Consider the following 17,845-nt stretch of genomic DNA (forward strand, 5'->3'; position numbering starts at 1 on the left):
AAAAGCTTGTTGACGCGTTTTGCCCTTATCTCAGGGCTTTATCAAGATGAGTTAAGTATAAAGCCATAAAAAATGTAATTTAAAGGAAATGAATAAATACTGATGAATTTTGTCAGTATTTTTTAATTTTCTTTAAATTTGGGTGGTGCATTCATTTGGATAATTGTCTCATTAATGAAAATGAATATCCGATTTTCAGTATGAATGTAAATTTATCTGAAAATGAATCCACATGTCTACTAGATTTAACATTTTTTATTACAATCTCATGGTGTTTCATATCACATATAATTAGAAATATAGTTCTGACATCAAATGTGGCATATTTTTTAATAATATTTATCTCTTTTTTATTATTTGAAGTGACCTAAAAATAAAGTGTTCTTTATTAATTTATAAATAAACACTTAACATTTTAACATTAGGAAGCAATTAATTATCTTAATCAGAAAGTAATTAGTTATCTAAATTAGAATCTCTAAGTGTGCAATTTTCTATGTGTATTCACACATTCTAATCTTACTTATAATATTTTATCATTATAAAATTACTTAAAGTGTAATTAAACTGTTTTTGGGGTGTTCTAAATATCTTAATGTGCGCCCATAAAGGGGCAGATTTGCAGTTAACGGCACTTATTAAATAACCAGCTATTACAAGTGGCTGGTTAATGTGACCGCAGGCTTGCGTTTTCACTTTGCGTTAAGCGCAATTAACTAGAGGTCAGACCTTTGGTTGAAAACATAAAGATAATTATACAAGCATTTTTATTTATTTAAAAAAAACTACACAAAGTAGTTATAAGGGGATGGGGGGGTGTTAGAAAAAAAATGGCATCTAAAGTGATTTTACATGGAGGTCAATGGGGGACTGTGTTTTCTCTATAAATATATACAGTGGGGCAAAAAAGTATTTAGTCAGCCACCAATTGTGCAAGTTCTCCCACTTAAGAAGATGAGAGAGGCCTGTAATTTTCATCATAGGTATACCTCACCTATGAGAGACAAAATGTGGAAACAAATCCAGACAATCACATTGTCTGATTTGGAAATAATTTATTTGCATATTATGGTGGAAAATAAGTATTTGGTCAACATCAAAAGTTAATCGCAATACTTTGTTATATATCCTTTGTTGGCAATGACGGAGGTCAAACATTTTCTGTAAGTCTTCACAAGGTTGTCACACACTGTTGCTGGTATGTTGGCCCATTCCTGCATGCAGATCTCCTCTAGAGCAGTGATGTTTTGGGACTGTCGCTGGGCAACACGGACTTTCAACTCCCTCCAAAGGTTTTCTATGGGGTTGAGATCTGGAGACTGGCTAGGCCACTCCAGGACCTTGAAATGCTTCTTACGAAGCCACTCCATTGCCCGGGTGGTGTGTTTAGGATCATTGTCATGCTGAAAGACCCAGCCACGTTTCATCTTCAATGCCCTTGCACTCAAAATCTCACGATACATGGCCCCATTCATTCTTTCATGTACATGGATCAGTCGTCCTGTTCCCTTTGCAGAGAAACAGCCCCAAAGCATGATGTTGCCACCCCCATGCTTCACAGTAGGTATGGTGTTCTTTGGTAGCAACTCAGCATTCTCTCTCCTCCAAACACGACAAGTTGTGTTTCTACCAAACAGTTCTACTTTGGTTTCATATGACCATATGACATTCTCCCAATCCACTTCTGGATCATCCAAATGCTCTCTAGCATACTTCAGACGGGCCCGGACATGTACTGGCTTAAGCAGGGGGACACTCCTGGCACTGCAGGATCTGAGTCCCTGGCGGCGTAGTGTGTTACTGATGGTAGCCTTTGTTACGTTGGTCTCAGCTCTCTTCAGGTCATTCACTAGGTCTCCTGTGTGGTTCTGGGATGTTTGCTCACCGTTCTTGTGATCATTTTGACCCCACAGGGTGAGATCTTGCGTGGAGCCCCAGATCAAGGGAGATTATCAGTGGTCTTGTATGTCTTCCATTTTCTAATTATTGCTCCCAAAGTTGATTTCTTCACACCAAGCTGCTTGCCTATTGCATATTCAGTCTTCCCAGCCTGGTGCAGGTCTAAAATTTTGTTTCTGGTGTCCTTCAACAGCTCTTTAGTCTTCACCATAGTGGAGTTTGGAGTGTGACTGTTTGAGGTTGTGGACAGGTGTCTTTTATATTTTTAACAAGTTCAAACAGGTGCCATTAATACAGGTAATGAGTGGAGGACAGAGGAGCCTCTTAAAAAAGAAGATACAGGTCTGTGAGAGCCAGATATCTTGCTTGTTTGTAGGTGACCAAATACTTATTTTCCACCATAATATGCAAATAAATTATTTCCAAATCAGACAATGTGATTGTCTGGATTTGTTTCCACATTTTGTTTCTCATAGTTGAGGTATACCTATGATGAAAATTACATGCCTCTCTCATCTTCTTAAGTGGGAGAACTTGCACAATTGGTGGCTGACTAAATACTTTTTTGCCCCACTGTATGTATATGCTTTTATATATATATATATATATATATATATATATATATATATATGTATATATATATGTGTGTGTGTGTGTATTTATATGTATATATACAGATATAAACAAATAAATATATGTGTATATATTCATATACATATATATGTATTTATTGCTGCCCAATGCTTTGCAATTTGCCCCTGCACTGAACTAGGTGGTTTGCTGTTGCTGCCGGCATAAAAATGAGGCTCCTTGGAACCTATGGAAGTGCGCTGTTACGTCTGTTGGAAATATTTTGCTCCACTCATAATCTGGCCCGAAGTATTTGAACTAAATAAAATATTATTTAAATAAATTATTTATATATTCTAATAGGTAGTTATCGCCCTTACAGTGATATTTTAAAAGACACAGGTCTAGTATCAATAAAACTAATTTCTGAAACTAATATTTTGCATAAAAAATTGTATATGTTGAAGCATCATCTCTAGAAATGGACAAGATTCGTAATTTTAAGGTCTTATTTTACTTTGGTCGTGCACTTTGCTTCTTTGAGGATATTAAAAAAGCATGTTTGTTATAGTTTTCACTAGTTTAACCACATTTTTCTGTTATATCAACTATGTAATTTGAGAGATTTTTCTAATTGGTGGTTGTGTTAATGATTTGGAAAAAATCTTATGAAATTAAAAGGACATGAAAACCAAATTTTTTTTTTTATGATTTAGATAGAGCAAGTGATTTTAAATAACTTTCCAATTTATTTAATTTATTTTGTTCTCTTGGTATTTTTTTTTTTTACGAAAGGATACCTAGGTAGGCTCAGGAGCTGCTGATTGGTGGCTGTGCATATATGCCTCATGCTTTTGGCTCTCCAAATGTGCTAAACTAACTCCCAGTAGTGCATTGCTGCTTCTTTAACAAAAGGATACCAACTTATATAATAGAAGTAAATTGAAAAGTCATTTAAAATTATATTCTCCTGGGGGGCGTGTCCAAGCAGCGACCGAGTATAGCCGCAATTTCAGGAGCTCTGAGAGAAAGATAGGATATCTACTAAATTTCTTAGGTACGCGGCATCATCCACACCACAGATGCTGAGACTTTCTTAACCTAAACCTACTGTACTCATTAAGATCAAGATTGCCGCAAGAATGATCCCAGAGAGCTGAACCGGAATGTTAAACTATTCAGTGCGGGCCTACTACTCCATCCACAAGCTACTACTGGATTTGGATCAAAATATGTCTAAAAGATTTTATAACCACAGGTCTATAGTAAAGGGTATACTCATGGAGGCGGCCATTTCTGCATCAGAGACATTCGCTAAGGCCAAATAACAGCAGAGGGAAGCACAAATAGGTACACATTTGCGAGAGAAGATGAGCCTGTCTGTCTCATGCACCTTGCTTCAGCTCCAGCAATGGGGGATGTGGACGACACCCGTCTAAAGGCTGATGGCTTTAACACCTGGGCAGCCTGAAATATAAAAAGCGCTGAGTTACGCAATCAATGTACTAAAAGTTCCTCAACTATGACAGGACCTGGACAGCGATCAAGCTATCCTTCACACTCCTACAATCAATATCGCAATACTTCCTAACACAGTCCCTTCAAATTCACTACCAGGGATGCATGGGTAGCTTAGGGATTAGAGAGAGAGCGGCACTCCTACAGATCTCCCACTAGCATACAGCTAACCGCGGTTGGCCTTGATTTACAAAATCAGGAGACACACTCTAGGTATGATAGTTTAACCTACATGCTGGACTATACAGCGGCTTCGTCATCCCCTCAACTCAGAACAGGCGTAGGCTAACACTCCACAAGCCGTGAACTTTTCTTCTTGTGACTCTGGTATTTACTTTAAGAAGCGGCTCATAGCGATGTCTGAATATTGGACTAATTTCCCCATGAGAATGGCCGAATAAATCCAAATCTCTCGCTCATGTTTAATGTTTTCTTGCATTATATTACCTAGTGAATAGTATGTTATAATAGTTGTGGCTGTTGGAAAGCAATTTATATCATGGTTGTGTATGTCACTCTTAATAGAGTTTATGCTTTTACTATAGAGGGGTGCCCATAACAGATGCTTCAGCTCTCACTGTTAATGTCTGCTATATTATAAACATGCACTAATGTAAGAACTCTTATATCAACAGTTTTATATGAGATCAAATCCCACTCTCTTATTGGTATACAGCAGCAACTTTGTCCTTCTCAGATGGGGTTCTACTACATTCCAGAACATTTACTAGGGGATTAAAGTGTCTAGTGTATGTAGCTAAAATATACATGTCTATTCATAAGTCAGGAGGTTAGATATGTTTTAGGACCTTTTACTAGTTTTGATATATTCTATTTATTATTTTGGCGCCAAGATGTTAGGATGACACGTGCTGACAGGGAAACCTAATACAGTATTCTTACCTCCAGAAGTGGGGTGATACCCTAGTTTAACCTTCTACAGAGGTGTGCACTAACTCCCGCAAAAGACCACTTCAAAATCTAGACTCTCCACAATTATTACAACTGCTCTTTATTAGTGATGTCGCAAACTAAAAATTTGGGTTCGCGAACGTCGAACGCGAACTTCCACAACTGTTCGCGAACGGGCGAACCGGGCAAACCGCCATAGACTTCAATTGGCAGGCGAACTTTAAAACCCACAGGGACTCTTTCTGGCCACAATAGTGATGGAAAAGTTGTTTCAAGGGGACTAACACCTGGACTGTGGCATGCCGGAGGGGGATCCATGGCAAAACTCCCATGGAAAATTACATAGTTGATGCTGAGTCTGGTTTTAATCCATAAAGGGCATAAATCACATAACATTCCTAAATTGTTTGGAATAACGTGCTTTAAAACATCAGGTATGATGTTGTATCGATCAGGTAGTGTAAGGGTTATGCCCACTTCACAGTGACAGGCCAAACTCCCCGTTTAAAGGGACAGTATACACCAGAATTTTTATTGTTTTAAAAGATAGATAATCCCTTTATCACCCATTTCCCAGTTTTGCATAACTAACACATTTATAATAATATACTTTTAACCTCTGTGATTATCTTGTATCTAAGCCTCTGCAAACTGCCCCTTTTTTCAGTTCTTTTGACAGACTTGAAGTCTAGCCAATCAGTGCCTGCTCCCAGATAACTTCTCGTGCGCAAGCACAGTGTTATCTATATGAAATACGTGAACTAACACCCTCTAGTGGTGAAAAACTGTTAAAATGCCATCTGAAAGAGGTGGGCTTCAAGGTCTAAGAAATTAGCATATGAACCTCCTAGGTTAAGCTTTCAACTAAGAATACCAAGAGAACAAAGCAAAATTGGTGATAAAAGTAAATTGGAAAATTGTTTAAAATTACATGCTCTATCTGAATCATGAAAGTTTATTTTGGCCTAGACTGTCCCTTTAACGCACCGCAAACAACCGCAAACAGTCCATTTGCACAAATCCTCACTAATGTCATTGAAGGTCTCTTCCTCCACCCAGCCACGTACAACACCAAGGGTCCCCGAAACACCAAAAGGTGACAACAAGCCCCCTGGGACGCCTGCTGTGTTTGGTCTTCCACCTCCTCAAAGCCACCTTCCTCCTCTGACTCCTCTTCTTCAGACTCTCTCTCTGCGTTGCCTCTCTCTGCGTTATTATAAGGTGTGTTAAGTAATACTATTCCTATCAGTTTAATCCCTGTTACGTCCCCTATCAGGGGACGTGTATATGGCATTGATTTTAGGAACCGGAAGATGGAAAAGATGCTTGGTCTGTCCTCCTACTTCAAATTTGGGGCACTGCGCGTGCAATCTAATGTGCCACCAGATAGGAGTGGTGTGTTAAGTAGTTCTAATCTTATCAGTTTAATCCCTGTTACATCCCCTATCAGGGGACGTGTAAATGGCATTGATTTTAGGAACCGGGAGATGGAAAAAGATTCTTGGTTGATCCTCCTACGCGTGCAATCTAATGTGCCACCAGATATGAGTGGTGTGTTAAGTAGTTATGTTCTTATCAGTTTAATCCCTGTTGCGTCCCCTATCAGGGGACGTGTATATGGCATCGATTTTAGGAACCGGGAGATGGAAAAAGATTCTTGGTCGGTCCTCCTACTTCAAATTTGGGGCACTGGGCGTGCAATCTAATGTGCCACCAGATAGGAGTGGTGTGTTAAGTAGTACTATTCCTATCAGTTTAATCCCTGTTATGTGCCTTTTTTTTGGTTTGGTTTTTGAAGGAAACTGACTGCTATTATTTAACACAGTCAAAAAAGTGTTGTTTTTTTTTAAAATCTACACTACTGTTACACCAGATATGAGTTGCACTGGGGTGACACTGTGCCCTGGCAGGCAGGCCCTGAAACGCACACGTGTGAAGGAAACTGACTGCTATTATTTAACACAGTCAAAAAAGTGTTGTTTTTTTTAAATCTACACTACTGTTACACCAGATATGAGTTGCACTGGGGTGACACTGTGCCCTGGCAGGCAGGCCCTGAAACGCACACGTGTGAAGGAAACTGACTGCTATTATTTAACACAGTCAAAAAAGTGTTGTTTTTTTTAAAATCTACACTACTGTTACACCAGATATGAGTTGCACTGGGGTGACACTGTGCCCTGGCAGGCAGGCCCTGAAACGCACACGTGTGAAAGAAACTGACTGCTATTAGTTAACACAGTCAAAAAAGTGTTTTTTTTTTTTAAATCTACACTACTGTTACACCAGATATGAGTTGCACTGGGGTGACACTGTGCCCTGGCAGGCAGGCCCTGAAACGCACACGTGTGAAGGAAACTAACTGCTATTATTTAACGCAGTCAAAAAAGTGTTGTTTTTTTTAAATCTACACTACTGTTACACCAGATATGAGTTGCACTGGGGTGACACTGTGCCCTGGCAGGCAGGCCCTGAAACGCACACGTGTGAAGGAAACTGACTGCTATTATTTAACACAGTAGAAAAAGTGTTGTTTTTTTTTAAATCTACACTACTGTTACACCAGATATGAGTTGCACTGGTGTGACACTGTGCCCTGGCAGGCAGGCACTGAAACACACACGTGTGAAGGAAACTGACTGCTATTATTTAACACAGTCAAAAAAGTGTTGTTTTTTTTAAATCTACACTACTGTTACACCAGATATGAGTTGCACTGGGGTGACACTGTGCCTTGGCAGGCAGGCACTGAAACGCACACGTGTGAAGGAAACTGACTGCTATTATTTAACACAGTCAAAAAAGTATTGTTTTTTTTTAAATCTACACTACTGTTACACCAGATATGAGTTTCACTGGGGTGACACTGTGCCCTGGCAGGCAGGCACTGAAACGCACACGTGTTAAGGAAACTGACTGCTATTATTTAACACAGTCAAAAAATTGTTGTTTTTTTTAAATCTACACTACTGTTACACCAGATATGAGTGGTGGCACTGGGCACAGTATACGCTGTGAGCCTGACACACACGCTGGCAGGCAGGCAACTTCAATTAGATTACACAGGAAAAAAAAACAGCCCTAAAAAGGGCTTTTTGGGGTGCTGTCCTTACAGCAGAGATCAGATGAGTCCTTCAGGACTGTAGTGGACACTTAATACACTAGCCTAGCTATCGATTTCCCTATTAAATCAGCAGCAGCTACACAGTCCCTCCTCTCACTAAGAATGCAGCTTCCAAATGAATCTAAAATGGATGCTGTCCAGGAGGTGGGAGGGTCTGGGAGGGAGGGTCTGCTGCTGATTGGCTGGAATGTGCCTGCTGACTGTGAGGTACTGGGTCAAAGTATTACTCAATGAAGACGAATAGGGGTCGGATCGAACATCGCATATGTTCGCGAACATGCTATGTTCGCCGGGAACTATTCACCGGTGAACTATTCGCGACATCACTACTCTTTATCCATTATTTTACCTTTGTGTGAGGAAGAGCCTATGTTTAATGGGCCTCTAAATAAGAGAACATGACACATAACACACTAGCTTTCCAACCTCCTTTGTGTACCTTTTTAAATCTGTGGCGATATACTTGTGCCAAACGACTAGCTCATTAAGGCTATCAATATGGTTTGGGATTTGAGAAGTTTAGATTTCTACAGAGAGTGCATCTCAGTTATTTTCATGTATCTCAACATTGAATCAAACGGCCCCTTCTAAATCGTCATTCTTTCGTTAATTTTTTGCAAAAACGTCTGTAGACAACATTTACTGTTTAGTTTCAGAACTCTTTATTATACTGTATAACCTTTGCTCAGTTCATCTATAGACTAAATATGGTTTACTATTTACACGCAGGATAACTGGTTACTGCATCAATATTAGCAAGCTCATTTACTGGACAACTCTTCCCTAACTCAGGAACCTCCTAAACAAGGTGCTTCCTCCCAAATGTCTGGTACAGTCAGTTTGTGTTCGACTAATTTCATTATGCTAATCCAATATTTTGTATTAGTTCATGTTAAATCAGTATACAGTATATATATATATATATATATATATATTTATTTTTTTTTTTTTTTTTTTTTCATATATTACATCAGTTGTTAATTTTCTCCTTTCCATACCAAGGTCCAAAAGTGGCCACGGCAAAGGCTAATTTCCCTCGTCCTTAAACCACTAGATTACTTGGGTCAAAGAGTGACCCTTTAAGTAATGTGGAGAACATCTGGTAAAATAAAAAATGAGGTTTAATTCTAGTATGTCCAAATTTATCTTTATCTAATATGCCGGTTATGGTTCATGATGCTTCTTTTTATTTTTTATATATTATTTGTTGCTTACATTATCTTTGTATACACCTACAGGGCAAATATTTGTAGTTTTCATCAGTAGTGTGATGAAAATGACTTGCATTACTACAGCATTTAGGGTCTATTTATCAAAGCGTTAACTGAAAATACGCTTGAATTCCACGTCGTATTTATCACAAGATTGATCCGCCGTAGTTATCAAAACATCAAGATCGGCAAACGTTGAAATGTGTGACGTAAAATACGATCCCGCAATCTTAATCCGACGCAGATCGATGCTTGCGTCATTACAGATGTTTCGAATTCACATTCGACTCTATTTGACACTTTTCCCAATTTATCAAACATTTAACAAGTACGCTCATGTCTATTCCAACGCAGCGTACCTAGTTTTCAATCCGCCACCTTTGAGGTCGCGGAAGCCATAGAACTCAATGGGATTCTGAAAACACAGAAAGCTTATGTTCGATGCTGCAAGAGAATGAAATATATTACATAATAAAAGTGAATTAGAAACTTTATTAAAATTGTATAACCTTTCTAAATCAAACAATATTATTGCTCCACATTTGGTGCACTAATAGATATAGGGATACAAATGAAAACTACATTACTACGTATGGATTATGCTACAAATTTGTCTCTTATTACAAAGCAAGGGGACAATATTATTTCTACAAATTTGTTGAAAAGTTTTGCTGCAAACTTGTTGCACTAATAGATATAGAGATAAAAATAAAATACACAACAAAATATAGCTAACTTCCTTTTTTTGTGTGAAAAAATCTATGTGCACCATGTTTAAGCCATGTAGTGTCCCACTCTCCACTTCGCACCAATTTTGACTCATCATTTTTCGCACCAATTATGACGCAAACTCCTAAACAACCCACACACTAGTGAATTTTTTAACCACTTTTGATTGGAATTTGCATAAACATGATTTATGACATCAGCCAATCTGATTCAAATATACATTTTAAACTATCACTAACGAATCAAAATGCTCAAAACTTGTGTCTTTGATCACTCATCAGAACTTGTAAGTTCCATTTGTTACATTGTGTAGTATACTTTGAAAGTATGTACTGTATATGTGAAATTAGTATTAAAGATAAACATTGATGCTGTCATTAGGACACAAAGTGTAATATTTTAGACAAGGATTTCAAAATTTGAATTGATGTTTGATTCAATATAATCTTAAGCTGATAGCTCAAAGGGATTGCCCACCTGACATTAAACTGTCATGATTCAGATACAGCAGAAATTAAAATCACCTCTTTACTGTCATGCTATTTTCAGTGTATTTCTTCCTTCTCTTGAATTTCTTTTTCAGTAAGAAATGTCATCTTATATGCCAGCCAATTTTATAACACCCGTGAAGGGGTGATTTTTTCAGGAGGGGTTACACGGGTACAGAGAGAAAACTGTCCCAGCTCTTAAAATATCCATTGATTGCAAATAAATACATATGATACTCTGATTACATGTTATACTTGCAATTATTCCTGCTCAGAATAATAATACATTTATAATATATACATATAGTGGTATAAATAAAAACAGAGATATGAAAGACAACATTGTTTAGAAAAAAAAAAAGGAATTTAGGGACATGTAAATATGTTTGCAAAAGATTTCTGACATAACACACACACACATATATACTATATATATATATATATATATATATATATACAATTATGTCCAAAGATATATGTACAAATTCTAGCATTAATAATCATTTATAAAAAAAAAAATGAGCTAAAAGCATATCATGACTTCTAGAAATACAAATACACATTAATTTATATAAAAGTATCATATAACTAATAAATATAAAAATAACTTTCTATGAGATATTGTTTGTTGAGGTATAAATGTAGCTATTTCTTGGACATTAACAGTTGAAAAATAAAAGATTAGCTTTAAAGAAATGTGCTTGTTCATGGACAGTAATGAAGTGGTATAAATAAAGGTGGTAAAAAACAGAATAACCGCGACATCGATGACTGTTAGTTTACACCAGTCAGATACTCTTCGAACCATACTTGACCCACGTGTTTTTGACAGTTTTTTTTATAAATAAGGTCATCGTATTCAGATCTGCGTCAGCGATGTCTGGCGAGCGTATTGACGCTGATGACTACACTAAGATCGACGCTTTGATAAATAGACCCCTTTGTGTTACATTATTATTGTTCAGACATATACCTCAAATTAATTGTGTATCCCCTACTATTGTGATATCATTGTAACTGGACAAACCTTGTATGTTTTATTTGTTTAAAACCTTAATAAATAATTAAAGTAAAAAAAAATATATATATATTCTCTGTTTGGATCATGAAAAAACAAATTGGGGTTTCATGTCACTTTAAGTCAAAATTCTCCCAAGCTTGAATTTAATATTTTTGCACTGCGGTACTGATGGAATGGAACGTGACCCTTAATTAATTATCAGTAACTATGTAAAAGTGACCTATGTGTTTTACTCCTGTAATAGTGCAATAATGAAATACTCTAGCAAGTTATACACTGAGCAAACACTGCTGCCATCTAATGCTTAAAAGTGTATAATAATGTTAAAAGCAAGGTTGCAAAACAACTACGATATAGTGCTAGACATGTGCAGAATCCTAAACCTACTTAGATATCCTGTTCAAGAAAGGATTCCAAGAAGAAGAAAATTTGATAACAGAAGTACATTAGAATTTTTTTTAAAAACTGCACATGTCCCTTTAATTATGGTTCCTGGTCCTGTATATCCCTTTAAAGGGACAGGCTGGTAAGAAAACAAACTCCCCAATGGATAGAAACATTTAATTGCTAATTATCAGGAACCATTAAAGGGACATAAAACAAGTTAGGATAGAGACAAAATATAATAATATGTACTTGAATTACTTTACCTGCAAATTTATACTGCAGTGCCTCGTCATTAACCCTCCGAATTGTACAGCTCTAACTCCCCCCAAACAATTACTTCTGTGGCTGTATCTATATCTACCTTTGTTTTGTTAGAATGCAAGACTTTAACACTCCTTATCTGCTGGAGCCTAGAAGCAAATAAAATGCTGTGAACTCATTTGATATGTGATGCCTGTGTTTCTGATGCTAAACACTGATAAGGAGGAGTGGATCAGACTTCTCCAGACAGCATGGCTATGTAACTAATTTTGCTTATTTTAAAAAATTATATTAAAATACTTGCCAGCTATTTTTTACTTAATTAGCCCTTTTAGAATATACACAGAGCTCAACATGTTTCAAAAACGCTAGAATTTGCCATCACTTTGAGTGATCACTTTTTACAAAAGTCTGCTAAACTTACCCTTTCTGTGCCACAGCCTCCTCGCTAAACTCAGCACCTCTGGCGACCCACAGCATAGCTCTCTTTTTTTTTTCAGTGAAGTGACGTTTCCACCTCTAAACCAATAGCTGTGCTAGCATACAGAACAATGTTGGTAGTATGGCTATTGGTTTAATGGTGGAAACAGTTCACATGTACAGTAGATTTATACCTGCCTTTAGCAAGCTTGAGAGCCAAGCTAAACTGCTCCTGTTCTTCACAGAGCGCCAGTTACCAGAATAGGAGGCTTAGTGCAGCGGCTCCCAGGGCTTGCATTAAAAATACTTCCCCTTTATTGCAGGTTGTGGAAGCTGCCACATCCTTTGATGCAGGTCCTGGGAGCTGCCACTCCCTTTAATGCAGTCCCTGGAGCTGCCACGCCTTTAATGCAGGCCCTGGAAGCTGTCACGCCCTTTAATGCAGGCTCTCGAAGCTGCCATGCCATTTAATGCAGGCCCTGTAGTTGTCACGCCCTTTAATGCAGGCCCTAGACGCTGTTATGCCCTTTAATGCAGGCCCTGGAGCTGCCATGCCCTTTAATGCAGGCCCTGTAGTTGTCACGCCCTTTAATGCAGGCCCTAGACGCTGTTATGCCCTTTAATGCAGGCCCTGGAGCTGCCATGCCCTTTAATGCAGGCCCTGTAGTTGTCATGCCCTTTAATGCAGGCCCCAGAAGCTGCCACGCCCTTTAATGCAGGCCCTGGAGCTGCCATGCCCTTTAATGCAGGCCCCCGAAGCTGCCACGCCATTTAATGCAGGCCCTGGAGTTGTCACGCCCTTTAATGCAGGCCCTAGATGCTGTTACGCCCTTTAATGTAGGCCCCCGGAAGCTGCCACGCCCTTTAATGCAGGTCCTGGAGCTGCCATGCGCTTTAATGCAGGCCCCAGAAGCTGTCACGCCCTTTAATGCATGAATTTCTACAGTATTTATTTTTTTTTCTTTAATTTTGGGGTACATTCATTTGAATCTCTTCTTAGGGATGAGCAAATATGTTTGTATTCTAATTCAAATGTTATTACATAATCGAATGTTGATAAGAACGAAAATTCTTAAAACATTTTTTATCGAACGTTATTTACAGTTTTTGAATGTCACTTTCTAATTCAAATGTCACATTCGAATTCAAATGTCACATTTGAATATTACATTTATATAACTCACTTGTAGACTAGAAATACTATTTTGAATTTGAATGGCACATTCAAATTTGGATGTTGCATTGGAATTTGAATATTACATTTATATAACACAGTTTTAGACTTGAAACACTATTTCGAATTCGAATGGAACATTCGAATTCAGATGTTGCATTCGAATTTGAATATTACATTTATAAAACACAGTTGTAGACTAGAAATACTATTTCGAATTTGAAGTTGAATATTACATTTATAAAACACAGTATTAGACTAGAAATACTATTTCGAATTCGAATGTTACATTCGAATTTGAATGTCACATTCGAATTTGAATATTACATTTATAAAACACAGTTGTAGACTAGAAATACTATTTCGAAATTGAATGTTACATTGAAATTCAAATTCATTTGAATATTACATTTCGAAATTAAATGTGATATAAAATACATAGCTAAACATTCTATGATTCGAACAAATATTTTCGAATGTTATTTAAAAATTTGAAAACGAAAATTATAAAGTTATATAAACATTCGAAATTCGATTAGAACGAACAAATGTATCAAAATTTGTTTTACTGTGACAAGTGACCATGAAATATTTATATTACTATAAGAAGATGTAATGCTCTAGATACTGCAAATTTGCATTATTCAAAACAGGAATTTTGTGACTTCTGATTTTTAAAAAAAACAAATGCAAAACATCTGGAATGGCAAACAGTTAACACAATCATGACAGTGAGATTGCTGATTGAGATCCAGCTAAAAAAGACAAAAGTACTGTAAGTTACAATCACAAAAATGTGCATACATCTTCCACCTGTCTGCCAGGCATCTTGTCTATAATTGCACACTGGAAAGTGTGCATTGATGCCCCCTGCTTGCGCAAGGGCTGTCAATCTCCCAGGGTAGAAAAGTCCGGGGGGATTGAGATATGCCACACAGCAGTTGGTGGAATGATGACCGCTGCTTTTTAACTCTCAGCTGCAGGTTCTCTTGTGCAAGTCTGCAGCATATTGGGGTCCGAAGCTGCTATTGCATCTTCATAAATGTAGCCTTAAGTATTAAATAAAAATATATATGCAAATCTCAATGTCTTAACCAATACCGATAGATTGTACAGTAGACATAAATATACAGTAGGTTTAATGAGTCGAGATTATATATTCATAATATACATCTAAAATGGCGTCTGTGGCTATTTCACTGTGTTTTAAACAAAAGCTGATGCAGGATTTTGTGAAGTCCATAATTTTTATTCTTTACACCAGCCAATTATTGGCAGCTGTCTAAACTCGGCCATAGTCAGCTGCCAAGCAGCAATGCACTTCCACTCTAGAAATAAACATGTATGGTGATTGGTAACTATGCACATATACTGCACCTGATTGGCTCAGCAGAGTTCAACTCTAGACTAGCAGTTCATCATTTCTATTCCTGAGCTTACTATAACTATGTGTTTAACCATTTTGTGGGGGTTAAGCACATATATCTGTGCTTACAATAAAGCATCATTATGTCCCTTTGAGGTTGTTGAAAGATAATCATGCAGTGCTTATACAGAACTCCCCCATTTATACAACTACATAGGCATTTTCATTATTGTATTATATATTTTCACTTATACCAATTTACTTTAAGCCTCTTATCATTCTCCACAGATCATAATTTTCTAAATCTAAACAACTGCTATTTTATTTTATTAATGTATATAATTTTATGTATACATTGACAGAAAAAAAGAAAAAATGTTTTAACGACATTTATATTGCTTGTGATTTGCAGGATAAAATGTGTTGATTGCCACTTTAAATAGAAAATTGTAGGCTGAAAACATAAGAACGGCTACAAACAACATTTGTAAAGTCTAATCAGTAAGGCAACAAAACAAAACACGACTTTTAGTTCACAGAAAGCAGTCTGCCGTGGTTTGGCGGCATAATTAGCCTCACTTTACCTATGGCTGTATTTTTCCTAATGCATTTCTGTAGCAATTGATTGCAGAATTATAGAAATCTTTTTTTTTTTTTGTGGAACTAAACCTCATAAAAATATATTTTCCTGCAGAAACGCTCCCCCAGCAGTACTATAGAATTTGAATATAATTAGAACTAACACACGTCTTATTTCTTTTTTCAATTGTGTATTAATTGCTTTTTTCCTAACCTAAGTCATTATTTTATATATTATTTTTTAGCTTTCATTTAAAAAGATTTTAATAATACACAATTAGGCCCCTAAAACTGTACTTACCTTGTAAGAGCAGCCATCCTCTTCAGCGCAGAAGTTTATTTTTATTTTTCAACAGCGTCACAGGCGCACAGATTGCGCCATTCAACTAAATGTTGCACACTTCTACACAAAGTCAAGCTATCAGCTGTTTTACCTAGCAAGTTAACAAGCTACATTTAGGTGAATGGAGCGATTGGGCGCAATGTGATTAGACAGAGCACCCGTGATATGTTTGTTAAAAAAATACTGCAACAATGAAGAGGACGGCTGCACTTGCAAGGTAAGTACAGTTTTAGGGACCTAATTGTGTATTATAAAAATGTTACATAATTCTGTACATAGTAAAAAATCATGTAACATATTTGCAGGGATAGGCAAGGTGTCCGTACACAGACACTGGTGTCCGTGACTGGCCCTTGCAGTGTCCGCCACTCATTTTGCAGACTCATTTTGCAGTGGGGAGGCAAGAGTTGGACAGATGAATGCTGGTCCTGACACCACCTTGACGCATGCAGCGCCGCGTTTCGCGGGGTTGGGGCCGCACCCATATGACAGTAGCAGGAAAGTGAGTGAGAGGGAAGAAGTAAGCTGCCTGCAGTGCAGCCTATGTCAACCACTAGTGAGTCGTGACCCGTCCCAATTTCTTGATCTGTGCGGCAGCATGGTGCTGATGTGTCTGTGTAGAAGACCACTATCTACTCTGACAAACCTTACCTTACCAAGTAGGTTACCAACCATGATGATCATGCGATTAACATCAAGGTGGGGTGGGTTTTGGTCAGGAGTTGCAGACTCTTAATACAACCACAAATAAATAAAATGTAAGAATTTTTAAAACATTTTATACCAGTATACCACAAGCAGTCTTTATATCAATTTTATTTTAAACTTGTTTGATTAGATGTCTAATTTGCACTTGTGGAACTAGACCAGGGGCATCCAATGCATGGCTCATTTGACAGCAAAGTGCTCCTGACTTATAGAAACATAAAATGTGTTGGCAGATAGGAACCATTCATCCCATCTAGTCTGCCCAATTTTCAGAATACTTCCATTAGTTTCTGACCTTATCTTACATCTAGTATAGCCTTATGCCTATCCCATGCATGTTTAAACTCCTTCACTGTCTCTACCACTTCTGCTGGATGGCTATTCCACCATGAATCCTCTACCCTCTCGGTAAAGAAAGTGTTTTTTGATGTTTTTAATTTGAAATGTACCTTGCTGTCCTTCACTAAGGTCTGTACTTAGCCTTGGTCCGTGCCTATCCTTGCATATTAGACTATTTGTACTGTCCCTTCAAGACCATAGCGGTATTGTTTGCATCTATGTATAACATTAATATAAATATATATAAAAGTTTAAAGAAAATTAGACTTTCCCTGAATATTCGTTAAGAACATTTTGTCTGAAACTAAATTTTCTTCCCTGCACATCACTAATTGATAATAGAACTAAAAGGGAGCGTTACATGTTTATCAAATCAATTTAAGATTAATTTCGTGTTTTTGGTAAGCGCTACTTCAGAGCTCTGGTTAACTGTTTTGCGAAACAAAAAAATGTCACAAAACACATCAAAAATACATTATAGAGTTACACTCATAATAACACCATCTAATAAAAATAATTAAAAAAAAAATATTGCACCCAAAATGTTATAAGGGCTCAAACATATGCAGCAAGATTACATATGCGGCGTCGCCCAAAAAACCCAGCGACACCGGTTTTTTACACGATTTTGGCATCACATATACAGCGCCGCATATAAATGCGGTGCTTATATTCACGCCGTCACCAGCAATTTTTACTCCCATAAGCTAACATAGAACCGTGTCGCAATTCGATAACACATATTCAGCACAAGGACTTACGGAGCACAGAATGGATACATTCTACTCCATTTTCA

Source organism: Bombina bombina, chromosome 1 (genome assembly GCF_027579735.1).
Source record: "Bombina bombina isolate aBomBom1 chromosome 1, aBomBom1.pri, whole genome shotgun sequence".
Classification (NCBI taxonomy): Eukaryota; Metazoa; Chordata; class Amphibia; order Anura; family Bombinatoridae; genus Bombina; species Bombina bombina.